Below are 21695 nucleotides of genomic sequence, written 5' to 3'. Positions count from 1 at the left end.
ATGAGCCCAGATGTTGCGTCTAATCTTCCTAGAAAAAGAGAAAAGTCATTGCAAAACCAAAACTTTATGCATTCTGTGCAGTGTGTGCAGCAGGTAGTCAACCATACTGGGACCCAGTTTCCAATGAGCCAAGTGCAGCAGCACGGGATGCCAAAGTCAGCAGTAGCAGAGAGAAGCTTTCCATCTGTTCCCCAGTCACATCCTGCCACTGCTGGCTTCCCAAGTCCCAATCCATTATGGTAATCCTTCAGGTCTTCTATGGCTTAATTGTTGTATTAGCAAACGTACATGCTATACAATGTGTGAATAAGAGAAAGGAAAACCAAAATTTGAAATAAAGAAATTTGGACTAATACTTGTAATACTTGAATAACATCTGGCATTTAAGTTTTTTTTTCATTTTATTGTGTTTTTTATAGACTTTTTATAACGTCTGTGTCTATCTTTACTGCTAGCTTATGACAGATTTCAGTTAAAATTTGCAATTTATCATTGGAGCAATGGCATGTCTACATATTCTCCTCACCATTGACTGATTCAGTAGAACTTCCTCAGTTTTTATGTATTTTGGCCAGTAACAGATTAGCATGAGAAAAATTGGTGCATGAGATCGTGCCTGAAGGAAACTAGCAGAAGCCTGACACAGACTCCTTTACTCACTTACCTTCCCTGCAGATATCAATCTTAAAGCATAATAAAATTTCAATGCAGGATAAAAAAAAAGAAAGACAGAAAGAAGAGAGGAAAATATTTTATAAGCAGTGCTGAAAATTTGGTAATGGTTCATTTTAACTCATATTGTGGGAACAGTCAAGCCACATTAAAGACTGGTATAGTGTAAAAAAAAAAGAAAAGAAAAGAAAAGCCAATCCAACTTCCTTCAGACTCAGCACTATACCCCCCACAGGGATACCTGGATAAACAGCTTAATCAAGTTCCACAACTAACTGGAAAATAAGAAACCAAGGGCAGAGATGAGATAACTCAAAATATAATGAAGCTGGCTTTTATAGGCTGACAGCCACGTCAAGTCTCCCATATTAAATGACAAAAGACATCGTTTGTCATCGCCCTGCATAATTACACATAGAGGTGTTGCTTTATCATTTCTCACTTTACCCACCCATTTTGTTAGAGATAATCATGTCAGAGGTTAACAGAAATCAGTTGTGTTTGTCAGGAGGAAACAGTCGACCAACATCCCCCTGTGCTGAAGTCTGATTTTTGTTAACCTCAGATAGTCACTGTACCGTGTCCTCCATATCTGTGAATCCAAATGAGGCTAAAGCCCCTATAGTAGGTCATTTAGCTCCGCCCCTAGTGTGTGCATTAACCACCATGGATGAATCAAACAAGGTTAGTTGTAATGATACGTCATAACTAAAGAGACAGCACTGAAATGTCCTTTTAGGCATTCTCCTTGGGGTATATTTCGTCTATGGTGTTTGCTGCAGGTGTTATGGGCAGGAATGAAACAATGGCACATTTGTGTCTTATAAATAAATCCATGCGCTTCCCTCTTTAAGGTTGCGTAAAGGTCACATCTAAAGGGAACGGTTGCTACAGACAATTAGACCATTGTATGCAGGATGAATCATCAAAATGACTAATGGCACATTCACAAGGAGAAAGGGGCTCAGGGGCTATGTTAAGTGCATAGTTCTTATGATATTACTTTTTTTAACCTCATTCATCTCTCCAGAGTATGCTAACTACACCACTTTAGCCCTGAAAAAGTCCTTGTTTATTTAATAGCTTCCCACAGTGAGCACAGCGACAGCTTCTAATACTGCTGAACTTCCACCATTTACATCTACCGTTTAGGATTTGGCTGCACCAGAATTTCTTTCCTCTGATAATGACATTATTTGTAGTAGGTGTTAAGTCTAATTGTTGAATGTTGTCATTGGGTTTCTTACATTTGTAAACTCTGAATTCAAGCTATAGGATCAAGACATTCCTTTGATCCTGACCACCTCTCCAGCCACTCTGTGCTGGAGAGGTTTTAATGTAGATATATCCTATCTGACAGATCTGTTTCTTCTGTTGTAAGCTTCCTGCTTTTATGACCCTTTTGGTCAGCAGGAGGTCACACACACACACACACACACGTTCTTGCACATGCACATACGTGCTTACACATACACACACATGGTGCCTTGTCTTTGAACCATTGGGGGGGGGGGGGGGGGGGGGGTGTTACAGAGGGAGGTGCTTGTGTTGTAAAGTTTGTCAATAAATAGCTGCGAGGGAAGCTGCTCTTGGAATAGGGCTGAACGATATATCGCATTTGCGATAATATCGCGACATGATCAAGTGCAATTTTCTAACCGCAAAGGCTGCGATTATACTCTGGACATGTCCAAATTCATGGGCTGCATCCTCCTGAGGCCGCATTTGTAGACCGATTACGTCACAGCGACGCGCCGAAGGCTGTCCAAATTACTACCATATCCCAGAATTCATAGCGCGGCCCAGCCAAACTCCAGTTTCCAACAATGGCGGCCGCTACTAAGTTTTAAAATTACTCATACTAATCTTTCTGGGTCACAAAATAAACTTTTAAAATATTTTCAGGCGAGAAAGTAGTTGTGTAAACATCAAATATCTGCTCGGTTTATCAAGATATCCCATATTTGCAAAAGTGCTTCGACGTTTTCAGAGGCGTCTGCTACCCACCAGCTCGACAGCTAGCTGGGAGCTCGAGGGTTACTGATGCGGCCGAGAACGGCACAACTCCCGGCACATCATTTTCAGATCACCGCGGAGTTTCGCTGCTCGGGTTAAACGTGATATATAAGTCACTTAGACAACCTAAAAATGTTATTGTTGGGCTTTTTTCAGTGTTTTGTTTGTTCGTGAGTAAATCGGTTTGGCTGAGATTAAAGTTATTAGATTAGATAAAATAAAACTTTATTAATCCCCCGGGTGGGTTCCTCCTTGGTTTTCACACAGCTGACTAAACGTCAAACAGAAAACTTATTAAACAGAAGTATGAGACAGTCGAGAATTTACGCCAGTGTCTGGTTATATTTTAGATAGCAAGAAGCAGACGGCCGAGTTTATTAAACTCCACCGAGACAGCGGTGACGCTAATCAGAACTAGCCTTCTGATTCAGAAGGCTAGACCGTCCAATTTCACGCCTTTAAATTTTAAAGGCGTGTTTGTGTGTGTGTTTATACAATTGCTATTATGTTTGCACTTTATGTGTAATGTTACTGACTGCAGAGATCAGTAAGATGTGTGTATTTTTTATTTATTAGTTTTATTTATTTAATATTATTTTTTAATTGAATGACTGTCTAGTAGTTCACATATGTCGAAAAACTGAGTGTGGTAAAGCCACTGATTTTGTTTATGTATATTTCTGCAATCTGCACATTGTACTGACTTTCATTTTAATGTTTACACCAGGGTTCCTTGTCAGCACTTTATGCTCAGATGTTTGTAAGCTAAAAATAAACTATTGTGTATGTTCAAATATACTGTTGTGATTGAAGAAGTTAAATAAAAATGTCAGTCATCAATTCATGCATCACCTCATGTCATCATAACAGAGGTCTGTCTTCCAGGAAAGAACAGTTTAAAATTAATGTAATATAGTATTGGCCATACTATATGATGTATTGCTTGTCTTTGTTTAATAATACAGAAGACAAAGACCTTAAAAAATAATCGCATATCGCATCGCAATCGCAATATTGGGGCAAAAAATCGCAATTAGATTATTTTCCATAATCGTTCAGCCCTATCTTGGAAGGATTTTGGGCATGAGACAGGTTAGGAGCGTGAGCTCCAAGAGCTGGTTCTTGACCAAAAACTTCCCTCGTTAGCGAGTGAAAAAAACGGTTGAAGATGTTCTGTTATGTCTTGTTTTCTTCATGATGAATAAGTCTCTAAGCTAGCGGGCATGTAAACAAAAACCAGCTTTTACATCTGTAGAAATCTTTCCATCAAAATAAAATATACATTTTAATAAAAATGCACCAAAATTTTGCACAACATTAAATCAACAGACCACTGCTTTCACCTATAGATTGAGCTGCCACTCTATAAATTAATCTTTGCAAACAAATAAGGGTGTTTGTTCACCTGGCCTGAACGCATCTGCTAAAAGCAAAATATAAAATCTTTCACTCCATTCATTGCACCTGCATGATGGTCGTGACATAAACATGTAGCAAATTACTGGAGAGGTGTGAGATCCCTGAAAGTAATCCTATACTGAGTTATCTAACACCTTTTAGAAATAATTGGCACTTTACACCGGGAATGAAAAGTGTAATATTTCAGAGATTCAAATATATGCTACTATGTAAATTATTGTTTTTGGCAGAAAATGTATTCTTTTCAATTGGATTAATGAAAAACCACCAACAATAACTCAGTGGTATAAAGAAAACTTTAGAGTTTTACCAATGGAAAGACTGAGTGCAAAATTAAGTGGCAATGATATTTTTTTTGGATATATGGCACCCGCTATTGGATTACTTACCTGATGATCTGAAGAAAACCATAGGGAGAGGGGCAGCCCCACTCCAATGGCGGGTTGAGTTTGTCAGGACAAATGTGTAAAGGAGTGGTAGACCGAATTATATATACTGTATTAGTTTTCCGTTTACATGTCTCAGACTGCTTATTGTGTTTGTTTGGGGGGTTTTTTGTTTGTTTTTTTCTCTCTGTTGTTGTTGTGGTAGTTGGTTTTTGTCTTTTGTTTTTTGTTCTTTGTTTTTTTGTTTGGGTTTTTTTTGTTTGTTTGTTTTTTAAATTTTGCTTTTTTTGTTAAAAAAAAGAAAAGAAAAAAAAGAAAAAACAACTGATCGGAGGGAAACCATATCCTTTGTCGTGAAATTTGTCTGCGTCATTCACCGTCTTTAGAGGACGCATGTCTTTGCCCAAATGGAATGGGATTGCATTGGAGATTTCAGTAAGCCTTTGTGAGCTGCATGAATATCCTGACATGCTGTACAGGCTCACTTTTATGGATGTCTGAGTTGACGTTGAATGATTCACGTTAGCAAGCGTTGCATTGTTTTTCTTGGCCCTCATGCATTAATTATACTGTAGTGTATGGTGTATTCTCGAGGGATTTAATAAGTTGTGTTGCTTTGCAGTGCAGAGACACCTCGACAGCACTCTTTGCATATGGTTTGTTTCTGGTTAACATCACTTGTCCCAAGCAGCAGATGGTGACCTGCTTTGAGGGAGATGTTCTTCACCTTCTTACATTAAAACTTTGTTGTATATCTTTTAACATAGCATTACTCATCGAGTTTAGCCCAGGAAACTTCAAGCTGCATCATCATCGTCATAGCTACAAGCAGCCCAGACAATGAGCAACCAATTCCCTCTAATCAAATCTAATTCAAAGTGTGCTTTACGCTTTATGCCTGCTGTTCCATCTTGCTTGATTTGCTTTTGCTTTGCATTCTACTGGTGAAGCATGCATTTTTAGTATCACTCAGTCACATTTATTTAATCAAGATTAAAATTTGATTAATTGTGTAGCGTTAATCTGTAGTCACTAGGGCTCTAGGCTCATAAATAAAATGCTAGTTTCTTTACAACATCACACATTTTACAAAAGCACCGTATATGCGGGTTTACTTTTTTCCTACAGAGATTTGACCTTGAAACCAAGAGGAGTAATCTGCATTCCTTCCTGTGTTTGAATGAGTAATCAAGGAACCTTTAAAAATATGACTGCTTGCAATTACCCAAAGGAAAGACTAACATGACAAAAATACTGTAGAGACAAATGCTGTAGTTTGAAATCTGCATTTGACAGCTGCAGTGCTGTGGTTTATCTTTTCTGGTTTGCTCTCTGATGAAAACCATAGTGTAAAGGATATATAATTATAACACAGCTGTTAGTGCCACAAGCAGCTGGTGGTCAAGGTCACTGGTTGGAATCCCACAGTATTTTAGACTGGAAAGTGAATGCACACTTCTTGACCCTTGTGATGCGGTTGGGCTGTGCAGCTCTCTGTGTATGAATGTGTGTCAGCTGTGCTTTGCTGTAAAGGAACCTGCAGTCTCAGCATGCTCTGCAAATCATCCCTGGATAAATAAGGGCTTAAATATAGATATCGCAATTGTAGCTGTAGAAAAATGTCAACATCTATCTTGAATTAGCGCAATAGCAGGCACTGCAAGTAATCCCCTCTCGAAAGTTATTCATTAGAACAACATTAGCACAGTTTACTCACAGTTTATTGGCAGGCTGAGCTAATGACAGGCACAGATGCACAACATTTATGTGGCTATGTGCCTTATGTCTGCCCATGTGGCAGGATAGGAAAGCCGGTAAAGGAGAGCTCTGATTTCAAAGGAAATGCCAGTTTAATACAAGCTGGGTTGATCCCACTTGTTCAAATGTTCAGCTGTTGGACTGGCCAAATTTATGTCTAAGAAAAAACACATTTTTACACAAATTGTTACCCATACTTCCCATTTTTTAGACTAACTTACTGAATTAAACTTTTCAATGTGATATTTAGTTGTGGGCTTATTATACAATGAAAGATCATTAATTGCTTAATTTAAGTTTTACCAGACAACAGGGTCTTAGATACGTTTAGTTAAACTGTCAGTTTGTCACCTCTGTGTCTGTCTGATTGTCTTTCCTTCATCAGACTTTGTAAATGGGTTTCTGTGCTCCCCAATCTCAGACCTCACTTAGGAGAGCATTGTATAACTGACAGAACCGATAGGAAAAACCTGTAATAATCTGCAATTTTGCTTTTGAGCTTCCTTCTCTGTGTTATCAGGGCAACCATACTCTTTGAATTTTTATACGCATCGCCGTCCTTGTCCACAGTTTTCTAATATAGAGCTTATGTGTTTTAAAATTACTTTCTCTGAGTCATTGTCTCCAACTTAAAAATAAAGTTGACACTCAGAACAAATCACAACTCTCGAAGTCGTACCTCCGCGGGTAGGTTGGTGGGTCAGGTACAAGGACCAGAAGATTGGTTTGGATAAGCAAGGACATTTCAGCACCGGATGCATTTCTTTCTAAATTACTTTGTATTCATTTAGTAAACAAAACAATTTTCTAAGCAAAGGCATTCAGGTGACTCATGTTTATGGTAAAATTATTATAGTATAGAGGTGTCCTCTTTGTTTTCTTTTTCCAAATAGCCTATTTTCCTTTGCTCATTCTGCTCTCGCTACCTCTGAAATTAATACTGCGTCTGAACATGTAGCACAAGTGGTGGTGTGAGGTCAAACAGCATACTCATTTAGTGTTGTGCAAATGTCTTGAGCCATACCCCTTGTTATTTTTAAAGTAGTCTTGAGCAATAGTCCTTCAGATTTCTGAAAGTTTTACTTTGGACATTGACCCCACTTACTTTCAGTCTGGTCATTGTATCCAACCAGAAGAGTGGTTTTGTTTGTTGGCTTGTTTGTTAGACTCATTAAAACTAATGTATGAATCAATCAAGAATTAAAAACGCAATAACTCAAGGGTTGAACTAATGTTGTGTCTCCTAAACGGTTGATTCAGTTCATCTCAATGTAGCATTTTCAGTGGTCACATTAGCATTTGGAAGTCACTCATCCAAGTAACTTCTTCAGTCTCAGCAGACTGCAGGTTTCCCCAACCTTATAAACAGTGCATTTGCACAAAAACTGAAACCCATTCAGTGGGCTGGTTTTAGTTATTGTGCACTGAAACCAGCCCACTGAATGGACTGAATGAGACTGAAGAAGTCTCTTGGATGAGTGATGAAATGTTTCTCCCACTGAAAACGCTACATCCAGGTGAACAGAATCAACCTTTTGGGATTTACTTACCTGGATGATTGACCATGCATCAAGACATCAATGATAACCAGTGTAGGGACTAACGCGTTACTAAGTAACGCGTTACAGTAACTACGTTATTATTGTGGTAACGAGCACAGTAACTAGTTATTATGCCAAAATCAGGAACGTGTTAATCGTTACTGGGATTTAGATAGGGTCGTTATTCGTTACTTCGTGTGTTGCGTTCGACTTACCTCGGAAATCGGAACACGGACCTGGGAATGATGTCACACTCGAGTAAACGGCGTTCTGGTTAGCCTCGTCAGAGAAGTCGGGATTCCAATATGGCAATGCCTTCGAAAACGGTTGTTTTGCTAGCCCTCTACAAAAAGAAATTACTACTAAACACATATGCAGCCATAGCTGGACTCGGTGGGCCAATGGTGATTTGTTGTTTTGATGGGCCAATGTTTTTTTTTTCTTCTTTTTTTCCGTAACGGTATAAACAGTGAAAGGTAGTGGATTGGCCAGATGTTGGCAGATGTGTAAAAATAACTCAATTGTTTGGTGGTGGCTATCGCGGAGCTTCCACAGATTCAGTACACTCTAAAAACTAAAACTGACATTTACTTAAAATTTTTGAGGCAACACTTTTACACTTAAAAATATTGAGTAGATTGGAAACCAGTCAAATCTGTTCAATATACTTGATCAATTGAATAACTAAAGCTTAAAAATATTAAATTGAAATTAATAATTGTAGTTGTTACACAAACATGAAAAATTGAGTAAATAACACTGACATGCTTGGTCAATGTAACTGAAATATAGATGGTCAGTTAATCCAAAAATTTGTTCCATTTTCTTAATATTGTAAACTGAATGTAATCAAAATTGTACTTAATATTAAATATGGTAAATGGTCTGTATCTGTATAGCGCTTTACTTAGTCCCTATGGACCCTAAAGCACTTTGCACTACATTCAGTAGTGTGCATCATTCAGTCATTCACACACACGTTGGTGATGACAAGCTACATTGCAGCCACAGCTGTCCTGGGGAGCACTGACAGAGGCGAGGCTGCCGGACACTGGTGCCACCGGGCCCTCTGACCACCACCAGTAGGCAGTAGGCAACCGAGACTGTCGGCGCCGGGGCTCGAACTGGCACCCTTCCGATTACAAGACGAACTGCCAACTCTTGAGCCACGATCACCCCCTAACATTCAAATAGGAATGTTATTATATTTCACTGGTCTGAAAAGTCTGAAAAAACAAACAAACTAATATGTAGTTATGTGTTTCATAATACATGTATGAAAAATGACCACATGTTAAACATTTTTCCAAACAAAAATAAAATTTTCATAAACATGGCAATAACTCGAAATAAACAAGCACTAAAAAGACAAGAGCCTTTTCCCTTTTAGCTCAGAGCCTTACATACTTGAAGGATAAATGGCAAACCAGGAGAGCAAACACAAAAACTCAGAGTATTTTTTTTTAAAAATGAACAAAACTATGAAAAAGGCTCATGGTAGTCAATTACTCTAATAATTACTAAAAGGATATTCATAGATTTTATCAGGCTCATCTAACTTATATTCATAGTGATATTTACTAAGCCTCTGAATTAGACCCGAGGCGGCCTTCGGTCCGAGTGTCAAGGGAACTGATCTTCAGGTAAGAAGTTATGACCTGCAGTCTATCTGGGTCAGATATAAACCAAGTTTAGGTGGAGTTTATTTTCGTTGTGCTGACTTTTACAGTCAGTTAGAATAACTCGTACTGCGCACTAACTAGCATGACTGGGTGGGTGCTATGATGTTACTGATAGTGAACTTTATTTTATTCATAAGGTTAGTTAGTAGAGTTGCCAACCGTCCCGTAAAAAGAGAAAATATTACGCGTTTCGTATTGAGGCCAAAAGGAACACAGTTTGTCCCGTACTTCAGCTAGAATGGAAAAAGACACAAAGCTGGAGTCCTTCTGTGTCTTTACGCTGCACAGCTGTTTCTTCTTCTCTCATTCTCTCCCCTCCCTCTCCTGCTGCTACTTCAATCATGAAACTGATCAATGATCAGCTGATCGGCTTTTCTCTCTTGTTTGTTTATCTCCCACTTTGCGCCAAAAAGAGGAAACCAGCGGATGTCGCGCTAAACAACAGCACCACATTTAAGCTTGATCAGCTGTTGTTAAAATTTTGTTAATATTACCTTTTAGTATCAGCTGATGTTTGCTGGAGCCAGAGCTGTAAAAGCTGCTGGTCATGATATCAGTTTGAATATGTGGTGAGAGGGAAGCATGAAGATGATACCAGGAGATGTCCTTACTGAATCATCACTGCTGAACAGGTGATGGAGAAACAGGTTTTTAGCTTTTAGGTGACATAAATGACTTGAAAGGAAGTTAGGAACTATTTCTGAGAGACAAATAACACCAGGATCCTTTTTTTATGTAGCTGACTACTGGTAACTGTGCAGGGGCGGGTCTAGCAAAGTTTTGCCAGGGGGCCAGGTAGGGCATTAACCCTTTAAAGCCGGTCGGAGTGGGCACGCTCCGTTTTGCGTAACTATTTTTAAATCCCTGTAGAACCAGAACCGTGGAAGCTAGCGCAATAATTTTTTTTGCATATGAAACCGGGGGAGTTGTACTTACATCTTATGCCATCAGCTTGTCCTAGGTCACAGTTTCCTTCCACATATAGCTTTGCAAAAATTGCATAAAAAGTGCTTGCAGGAACAAAAACATAATATTCCAGAAACATGCTTCGCCAATCTGATCAGCTGTTTGTAACACTTCCCACATTGAAACCGATGTCAGCGCGAACGATCGCATGTCCGCCATTTCCTGCCCGAAACCGGAAGTGACGTCATTTTTGCGGAAAATGTAGTTTTTTACCTTAAAAGCCTATACTGGTGTTTTTATAAGTCATGGTTGACTTTATGCTTTTCTGAATAGTTGCTGGGATGCTTAGAACTCGAATTGCACTGCTTAAAATAGTTTATTTTGATGCACATGCTGTTTTCTTTGCAGATTTGCATCATAGGATTGTTTTTCGTTTTTCCTGCAGTATATAAAAATTGGTGTATCTCAAAAATAAAACTATGAAGACACTCAAAATAAATTTGCTGTTGTTGTAAACTATTTTTTGCAACTTTTTTGTATTTAAAGTTTTGAGGGATAAGCCTCTTAAATTTCTCCAAGTAGAAATATATGTAAAAAAACAAAAACGATTTTAAATTTTTTTGTAGTTTATTGCACATTTTTTTGCAATTAATGTAGTTACTATGGACTTAATGCATACATATTATTAAAACATGGGCTGTAACAGTTGTATTGATGTATAGCAACTTGAAATGCTCCCAAAAATGGCACTACAGCATGTAAAAATATACAGTAAGCTCTGGCGGCCTTGGTTCTATGGTAGGTCTTAAAGGGTTAACAGGGAAAGGGGGGCACAAAGAAATACTTTTCTTTCTTATTCTCATTTAAAATATCTACTTTCAACAAATAATTATCTGAATCTTACAACAAACGGTTGATAGATTGATACATATATACCATCAAGACAGTGTACATCACTGTCACAACAGCATTTGCTTTCATTCAAAGGCTTTATGGTTTTTCCTATAATGGTGGGCCGGTCTCTAGTCAAAATGCCTGGGCTAATTTTTTGTCCCAGTCCAGCCCTGTATGTGGCTCATCTGCAGTCTGGAGTTACCTACATCTCCCTACTCGGAAGGCAGAATTTCCGAGTTCTGAGTACAATCGAAAGCACCACGACTGCAGTTTTTGTGTTGGATGTAAAAAGTGCACGTGACGCTGTGACGTAGGCTAGAATCATGGCAGCAGTCGACGACGGTCCAGGCGTGGGATTTCTCTCGTGGAAATATGCACATTATTTTTTTCCTTTCTGTTGGTAGGTAGCACAGTGCACTTGTGGCAGGATAGTGCTAACATGTAAGCAAGCTAGAAGACTGGCAATCTTGCTGGGTATCCAGTTAGGGAAGCAACACATTAACAAGAGAATTCTGGGTAAAACCAAAGTTACTTTCCCTAGTAACTAGTTACTTTGAAAGTAACGAGTAACTTGAAGTAACTGAGTTACTTTTGATAGAAGTAACTAGTAATGTAACTAAGTTACTAATTTAAAGTAACTTACCCAACACTGATGATAACACATCTGACCGGCATGAAGTCTTTTTCTGTACCAACAAGGTGATTCTGGGCAGTGTGTCCTTAAAAACATTTGAGTAAACTTGGCAAGTGGAGGACAAAAGAAGTATGTACAGCATCTGAAAGTCATGTCATCAAGAATCAGGAAAAAATCCAGAAGAGACCTAACACAGGACATGAGAGATGCATCTGGCCTGTCAGTTGATCCATCTACTGTAGGAAGCTATTCAGACCATTTCTGATCAGAAATGGTCTGAATGGAAGGGTGGCTCTCAAGAAGTAATTCTTAAGGAAAGCGAAATGAGTGTCAACAGGTCTAATGGAGTGATACATCCAAATTTGAAATTTTTGGCTAGAAGAGAGCGTGAGTGTCTACAGCCATCTGTAAAACACAGGCTCTGTCATGGTTTGGGGTTGCATTTCACCCATTGGTGTTTGGGATCTTGTCAAAGTTGATGGAATTATAAATGCAGAAATGTACCATCATATTTGAATTGAAAATGCAAGACCATCTGGAAGGCATCTGACTCCTAGTGGTTTCAATTATGAGTATGACAATGATCACAAACACTGTGTGTTTGTGAAAAGAAAAAACATACCTGGATAGAAAAACACACAATGGAACACTATTAGTCATGGATTGGCCTCCCCAGGGCCTGGACCTCAACGTTAATGAAGCAATGAGGGATCCAACTAAGACTTTTATAATGTCCCTCAAGAATCCTGGGGAAATATTCCTAAAGACTACTTAAAGAAATTATTAGAAAGCCTGCCTAAGAGAGTTCAGGCTTTGCCAAAGAAAGCAGGAGGTCATGCCAAATACTGACTTTCAAGCTTGCTAGAATTGTGCAAACTCTGTTTTTGCCTTAGTATATCTCCATTTATGTTTGCGAATCATTCACTGAATCACTGCAGCTATTTGCCATTTTCCTGGCAAAATATAAAGAAATGTGGCTCAAGACTTTTGCACAGTACCCGTATGCGCCCCAAATCAACTCACCCCAAATGATCCCTTAATCGACTGGAACTCAGAGTCATATTAGAGAGGCACTTCTGGTGCGAGCAGCGTGTCATTTGTCATACATATTACTCAAGATTTATACTTGAGGCTAATAGTCTTTTTGTTCACTTCTGCCTTTGTCACACTTGCTCCCAAATTTTTCCCTCTTCTCTAATTAGCCCCTTTATGCTTGGTCTTGCACTTGAAATCTTTCACTCTCTTCTGTGCATATTCACCCCCACACTCTGTCTGCCACTGCCTCTCCATCTCTCCGTCATCTCTCTCTTATAGAGATGGATGAAAGGGGATATCAGGGAGCCTGGGTGGAGAGCTCAGCTGATAGGCTGAATCAAGGCAGGTCATTTACTCACCACAAGCCCATCCATCCTGAAACCCACACATACCCACTTAAAAACACGCACACATACCTTTACTCACCTCATACTTTCCCACAAACACATTGCGTCTAAATGACTTCCATCTCTCTAGGTGTATTATTTCACTCCTAGGAAGCCTGGCCAGAGTTTAAATATTCAAGCTGACTGGAGCAAAGGGATCTTTTCCATCAGGAATTTGTTCTTTCACACATTCTTGAGCATGCACATTCACCCAAACGAAAATGCACACATGGTCTAAGACTAAGAAATATCACACATAGTCAGGCACGCACCCTGTGCTCAAAGCTCTAGACATCTCATTACTGGCATGGTGTGCTTTCATCGCTGGGGTATTGTGAATGAATGCGTCCCTCCTGAAGTTTTTGCTGTTTGCAGCTCTGTTCCCCGTGGGCTGACTGTTAATGACATCGCGCCATTCTGCATCTGTACTTGGGAAACTGTTAGTATGATACTCCTGGTAACTAAATAATGTTCCCATCTCACAAGTCCAGCTGCCTGCTGGTCAAATTACAGCCAAGCGAGAGGCTATTTTCTGCCCTGCGCCACTGCATCTAAAACAGCTTAGTTTACCCCCAACGTGATGGCATGATTACTCCAAATGCTTGACGCCACCTCCGGCAGGTTAGCAAATCAGTGAGCGAGGAAGATAAAACTGGACAGCAAGAAGTGAGAGAGTCATGATCTTGGAAATCATGGTGATGGGAAGCCAGTGAAAGGTGTTCATGAAAGAGCAGGCGCACGCTGCCGCTCCTTCCTTTTGGTTATTGACAGATGTGCGGCGTAATCAGAATACAGCATGTATCCGCTACTGTAGGGCAGATGGATGAGGCAGGGGGAAAAATGCGATTACAGTAGCAATCATAACTCAGATTAGCCTTCCTCTGTACCTCTCTCCACTGTTCAACACGGGAATCAATCACCATCACATTCACTACGCTGCCTCATATCACACACAGGGCCGCACCAAAAGGACAAATATTATTCTCTCTGGTAGAGAAAACAACATTGTCTATAGAGCAAGGACAACAATCGCTCTCTTTAATAAATAACGGCAGCTATTATGATCATAAATAGTGAGGGGGCCAGAGGCTGTTTGTAGGGGGGAGGATGATACATGAATCCATTCAGCATATTTCTGCTGTGGGCTTGTAACTCTGCAACTGAGGGGATCAAAGGATCTCCTGACAAAAGAGGCGCAGATGCAGCGTGCTGAGATGACAGCCTTCACCAATGCTAGAAGTGCACTCAGCACTAACATTGGCTGACTAGAGACCTGACTAACCAGTCCAGAACAGCACATTTAGTCCCCCCCTGCTGTTTCCTCTATCTGATTATTATTGATGACATCAGGACATTCGCAAACCCGTGGAGGCTCATTAAAACAGAAGTCAACTGATAATGAAAGTGAACACTCTGCACTGGATTACTTAATTTACTCAACACGACTATCACAGAAGAATTTGCATGCTTTGATATGTGCTTGCTTTTTAGCTATTCCCCCTGGATCGCCATTTGATTAAACTGTGGAATCATGTAGCAAAAACTTCTTCATGAGTAAAGCCCAAAGCACTTGGCTGGTTTGAGTATGTGATCAGTCTGTCTGGATTTGTGTGTCATAATGTGCTTGTGTGTGCGTTGTATCCTCCTGGTCCTTTCTGTTCTACAGTAGCTCGCAAGGCTTCAGGGAATGGAGAAAAAACAAAACGCTGATGTGCTCTGTGTCTTGATCATTCAAATTAAATTGAAACCACGCTGAGAACAATATTCCATCAAATGGTTTGTAAATTATAGACATTCACATTCATCACGCAAATACTCTTGCAGACACCCTCACACCCAGACAAATAGTTAGCATACCTGTACACGTATACACGTTTTAACTCACACAAACACTTCCACGCTGCTACAGTTGGTTTGCCACCAACATGCACAATGAACGAAACCCCTTTTATTTCAGTTCTCTCTCTCCCCCACGCAGAACGATTCCCATAAACCGAGAGCCTGGAGATAAAGAGAAGACATGGCCTGTCAAGGCTTTTATGGCTTTTCCTACAATCGCTCAGGACTACAGTGGTATTTTTATGATGTTGCAGTACAGCCCCCAATTCTCCTAACGCGCCACACCACCAAGGAAACTAACAAGGCCCTTATGTTTAATGGGCTCAACACGCTCATACCTCCAGCGGTCTTCAAATCGTCATAGCTACGAGCTGCCCAAGCAATGAGCAACCATTTCCCTCTAATCAAACCTAATTCAAAGTGTGCTTTACACTTTATGCCTGCTGTTTCATCCTGCTCCCCCAAGGGCCACAGTCTCTTGTATACTTTTCCGCTCGATCACCGTATTGAAGATGGTGGGTGGAATTGGATGGAGTCAGGGTTTTGCATATATAATTCAGTGGTGACAATCAGAAAGACATGGCACTGTCTCCATCAACAGTTAACTGTGAAACAAGATTTAGCCATCCTTTAGTCTGTGGCCAGTCCCGTGGTGGAGCCTAATAGTGTGTATCTTACTGCTTATCACTGTTTCTCTGAGCCAACAGGCTGTTATGCTTAGATAACCATAGTCATTTGCTGTGTTAAGTGGCTGATTGCTTCACAGTCGTGTTTTGCGTGCATGTGTGAGTGTGTGCCATGCTTTCATGCATGTGTGAGCACGTAAATGTAATTTGCTCGCCTGCGTGTGTATTGCAGTTAGGTGTGCGCACATTGCCACTTTTGCCTCAGCTGCATATGTTTGTGTAGCAGTGCCAGCTTCTTTCCAACACCAAGCTTAGCTCCAGTCCCCGGCAGCATGGCTGAGTAAGATTAAAGTCACCCATATTACACTTACCGCCAGGAGACGTAAGGAAATTAGAAGAAAATTAAACAATGCCATTTGCATACAATTACTCAACAGCAAAGCAAACAGCCCAGTTAGCCACTGTCTGGTCAACTAAAAAGTGCGGCTGTCAGTGTTGCTTTATGCAAACAGCTTTGACTAGCCTTATTCAGTCATGGGTGTTATTTGGACTGTGAGGGTAAAAAATTGCACAAATTCAACAGCTTTTTTATTCATTGTGTATGCGTTAATGCAAGTGTATGATGTTCAGTGCCCATGTTTTCATTCGCCAGTTGTGCACTGAGGGTTAAATCGCTCCGCTTAAGTTGGATTTAGATTATTTTATGTGTGCGTGTAAACCTGCATTTGCTGACATTTTAGTCTGACATTCAGCTTTCAATCCTCAGTTTTCATCTCAGGTGTTTGAAATGTAAGGCTGGCATCCTGCAGAGAAAATATTTCTCTGTCTTCCTCAAGACACGCATGCACTCTACCATCACTATCTCTCGTGTTCCTTTGTGTTGCAGACACATTCAGATGCAAACTATCGCCTTTTACCTCCTTTCACAAACACGGATATTAAACCACATATCAATTTCTCTTCCCGCTTTCATCTCAAACATATATTCCCATCTACATCCGAATTTCTCTTCCTCTGTCTCTCTTCCTATCTCTCATTCCATCCTCCCTACGTACAGGCAACTCGCCTGGTGACAGTCGGGGTAAAATATTAATGTGTTCAGTGAAGTGTTGTTGTCTGGAGTGCTGCCCTGACCATGAGCTTTGTTCCTGGACAGAGGAAAAAGCTAAGCAGCCATTCAGAGGCTCAGGCAGAGGTCCATGCAGCTGGATGTAGCAGCGAGGACAACTCCAAGCAGGGCCTCACTCTATCCACCACTGCTTAGCTCAATGCAAATGAGTAATGACCGCAATGTTAAACCCAACTAGAGCTAGAGTGTGCTTTTGCAATAAATCAAGCTGCAGCAAGGTAAAGTGATCCGTTGCCTGAAGCAGTGACGGAAGGCCAAGCAGAGACATCTGGTTTTTAAGTGCTTCAGCTTGGGCCTTTTTGCCTCCTTCAACAAACCAAATTCTCAAATACAAACACAGAAAATGCACTTGCTCCCATGTCCCACCCCTTTGCTTTTCCTTCCAACTTACTTTTAATAAGCTTTGAAACTGCAGGTGCTGCTGTTTTTTCTGTGCTTATTTTTTTATTTCTTTTTTTGTTCAGGGAAATCTTTTTTCCTCCCCCATTTTTGGCTCTCGAAAGTCTACAACTGAGTGCACGCCTTTGAGTCTCCCAGCTTTTCTTATGGAGACCTAAATAAGGAATGAGCTAACTAACTGAGAGCTGCTACCTCCTGTTCTGATTCAACGCACTCCTGTCGGTTTGCTTACTCCACATTGCCCAAAGATCCTTTTGGGTTTATGCTCACACCTTGGTGTGTTTGCACTGTATCTGTGTCTGCTTGTTTTTGCCTACTGCGTGTGCGCCTCTCTGCTGCCTGGGAGTGTTAGGTTTGCAGTTTGTTTGAAGACCTGAAAATCATTGGCTAACAGCACACTGGAACTGTTAAGTAGAAGCAAAGGTTTAGTTCAAGGATCCTAATTTGCAGATGTGTGAAAGGGGCTATGGATTTTATATTTCATTGGAATAATGCTGACACTCTTTTAGCTTTGCTTATCTTGCATCCTTAGTTCTGAGTCTTTCTAACCTCATGCTTGTGGATAGCGCTTTTACCTGAGAATAGAAAAAGATAAGAGCATACGCACAAAAGCACACACACATACACACACTGGAGGTCCTTACAGGTGAAAATCTAGCGCTGCTTAGCGAATCCATTACAGTTCTAACTCAGCCTGAAAAAGTCCTGTGTACTTTACAAATAGATAAACCTGGGTCTGGACCTGAGTCGCACAGAGGGGCTCAGAACTACAGCTAGCAAGATCAGGACTGTTTGTCTGTAGCTGGTCCCTGCACTCCAAAGCAAATTCCACAAAATAGCACAGAAGTGAATCTGTGTTTCAGAAGAAGCCTGCCAACACACGTTAAACTTCCTAGTTCCAGACAGCACAGCCACTTTTAATCTTGACATCGTAGCAAATATGCCACATGTATTCCTCTAGATAATGACTCAGGTGTCCTCAGGTCCGCTAAATTCAAAGTCTGGTACGTAAAATAATAAAATCAGACTCAACCCGAGGCAAGAACACCGGGATGTCAAAAACAACACAGATTCATGCAGACAGCTCGAAGTGAAGACTGTTGTAAGTATTCACAAGCCAGAATGCAACCATATACATATGCATACATTAAATCTGGTGTGTCACTGGGATAAACACTGATGTTTCCAGCTTATTTTGAAGACACGCTGGATTAAGCTGGAGCGATGGCTGACTGGCAGAGCTTTCATTGTTCTGGATACATTGCAATACTTAAAAATGCTATATATAGGGTTTTGAAGAGCTTTTCAGCTTTTTTTTTTTTTTTGAGAATGAGTGGCAAATGCCTCCTTTTTATAATCCAAAAAAGAACACAGTGTGCATGTGTGTTTAATAGAAAAGCATAATGACGAATAAAAGGCTGACTGGCAGTAAGCTGTTAGAAGCTTACTATGAGTTGGCATCAGCAGCTAGGTCATTGAATCATTTTATCTTACACTGCAACACTGTGACATAAGCAGGAAGATATGAGATTCAAAAGTTTGAATTACGCAGCAAGGTGTGTTTGATGTATTTGCTTGGCCAGTGCAGTGCCTTGCCAACTTACCTTACTAAGAGTTGTTTTCGAAGAATTTTGTTTGCTTGAGTCCTTAAGGCTGGCAATCGCAATTACATTTTATTTTTAATTAAGGTTTTGGCTTCCAAAATTTCTGAAAACAAGATAATTGAGGTTAGAAAAATGTGCTACATTCTGCTTCACAATGATGCTCTCATTCCTGCATTGGAAATCCAGTGCAACTGTTTCGTTTACAACACTGGATTTTTTCCTTACCTAAAAGCCAAAGTTTAGTAGCTACCACGCTCTGTTTAGATGTGTTTAATGCTGCCCATGTTTATTTTTATCTCATTTTTTGCCAATTTGCAAAAGCCCGTGGAAATGAGCATTGTTATCTACTCCAGTGAAGTGTAACCACACTTTTAAAATTTTAGTTCTCTCCACAATTATCACTAAGAGCAGTGTGTCTGTGTGTGTTCTCCAGCGAGTCATTGCTACCCCTGACCCTTGAACACAGGCTCAGGGAGAGATCTCTCCTCGGGATTGGCTATAGCAAAACTGCATTACAGAAGAATTTCTTGATCTTATTGCAAAAGTAGAAAAGGAGTTGGTGAGATAAAATGGTGTTATATCAGGCTAGAGTATTTTCAGCATACAAAGCTGAAGGTGTCTGTTTGTTGGTGATCCTTCTTTTCTGATGTTGTTTCATGTTACATTACATCACCTTTGCACCAATACGCACATCAAAAACATGTCTCTTTTACTCTAATACCACAATTGTGATGAAACATTCAAATGCAGACAAGAAAGGATTATATTAATAACCAGAATAAGCCTTACTGATGTGCTTTTTCTTTTCTTTTTTTTAAGAACTTTCTCACTGGGTCCACTTGTGTGGATCACACATTCGACTTCCTACAAAACATTTTCAGAAGTCTTCCCTCTCAAGCCAAAACAGCAGAGTGCTTCCTTATCTTATGGGCTGGAACTCACGTCCTCTCGAAATGGCTCATATCGCCTTATCTCTCCAGAATCACATCACGGCCCCCATGTCTGCCTCTTCCGAGTTCTCTAATTTGCTTTCTCTTCTAACACCAGCAACTACAAACACAACTTCTTTAACGCCTTGCTGAGCTTTTGCTATTATTCTCACGTCCTCACCCTTGAAGTAGTTCTGCTGTCGTGCTCCCTGTAAATTGATCGTGAGCGCAGGCTAAATGCCTTAAATGTAATTGAAATTGTAAAAGAATCTCTTTAAAAGTCAAACAAGCTATCTATGATTGTGCTAGGAAAAAAAATAATGCTGGTACAAAACAGCTGACGCAGCAGTGAGATATCCCGCAGATGAACATTATCACAATTAATCTGACAGTGATAAATGCAGCAACAATTCGTCTCTCGTTTTCTAACAAGCTATGTAGACAAGGAACATAATTTACAGCTTTTTCTCCATTATGCAGACTCAGTCTGTTCCGATTTTTGTAGCCTCTGACAATTTTTTCAGGACAGGAATCATAACATAACCATACATTTAGTCGAATATTAATATTTAAGCGCTAGCTTAGATAGATCGTACTCAGAGGAATTTAGGATGAGAGCAGATATAGATTTACATACTAATTCCTCCAGCTGCCTTGAGGCGCTCTGTTGATCTTCTATCGTCACATTTTCTGTATATGCATAATATTAGTTTTATTCCTATCAGAAATACACTGAATAAAACTTGTAGGCACTACCTTCCCATCTCTATTAGTCTCTGTCATCCATTACCATCTCGCCAACAACCCCCACTTACCAGATACCCCCACATTTCTAGCTCCCCTGCGGAGTTCAAACGAGAAGACCTATCTTCAGTTGTCCCCTTGCACACACCTGGGCCTTTCCGGGAAGACAAACATACGGCATTAATTCATCCATGTCTCTCCAGACTTCAAATATTTTTTCTCTGACTCTCTTAAGAGACTCAAGGACTTTCAGCAGAGGGTTGCGCTGTTTACTCTGTACTCCTGGGTGGGATATTTCCACTTGAATAAATGTGTCTCAGTGTGGGTTACATCTGTGTTCAGATAGCTTATCTTCAGATATACAGGCATGTGTGTGCTTTCCACAAGTGTTTCTGGACATAAGCTCGTAGGTTAATAGTATACAGATTCAATTAGGTAACTTCTGTGTGTGTTTTATTTTATAGTGCACAGACGTCTTTCTGGATATATGTTACAAAGATCCTGAAAATGTGTATGCATTTGTGCCAGAGGATGTTCTTCTATTCATTTGGGTGGAGCCATTCAAAGCAAACTTCAGGTCATGTTAAGCTCAACTTTGAGCTCTTTATATAAAAGCAGTCTCCCCCCTCAACCTTGCCTGGAGCACTGATAGGATGAAAAATGGATAGAAACCCCAAAGGAAGGAAGGGGAAGGTCCATCTGTGAGCTGCATTCAAGGACAACAGTGTTATCCATTTTGGAACAGTATGAAACAAGCTAGTGTTTTCAGTGGGGTTTGGAAATGTGGGCTTCTGGATGAACTGTGGATGCTACTGTTGTCTTGCCAAGCCAACTGTGATGTTGCAGATTAGATGCGAATCATTGACTCCTTGTTTGTATCAGTGCGACTCTTCTCATTCAGAGTGAGAGATAATGAACAAATGTGACTGATTGTTTCTGATCTGTGTTGCTGTAAATTACTGCCGCATCAGGAATTGTTTTGCAGAGCTCTGGTGCATACAAAAGCTACGTTTAATGTGATTTTATGTTATTCAGCCCAGAGGTGTTTAGTTTTGGTGATATCTATTAATCTCTGGTCTGATCTTGCTTTTTATTT

General features: G+C 40.2%; 1 protein-coding gene across 1 annotated transcript in view; it reads left to right on the top strand.

Moving 5' to 3' along the window:
- Nucleotides 1-21695, top strand: part of grin3ba (glutamate receptor, ionotropic, N-methyl-D-aspartate 3Ba) — a 90187-nt gene that overhangs the window by 28458 nt on the left and 40034 nt on the right. The window lies entirely within an intron of this gene.

Source organism: Aulonocara stuartgranti (genome assembly GCF_965226115.1).
Source record: "Aulonocara stuartgranti genome assembly, chromosome: 19".
Taxonomy (NCBI): Eukaryota; Metazoa; Chordata; class Actinopteri; order Cichliformes; family Cichlidae; genus Aulonocara; species Aulonocara stuartgranti.
The sequence above is the reverse complement of the archived record's forward strand: the minus strand, read 5'-3'. Positions and strand labels throughout refer to the sequence as shown.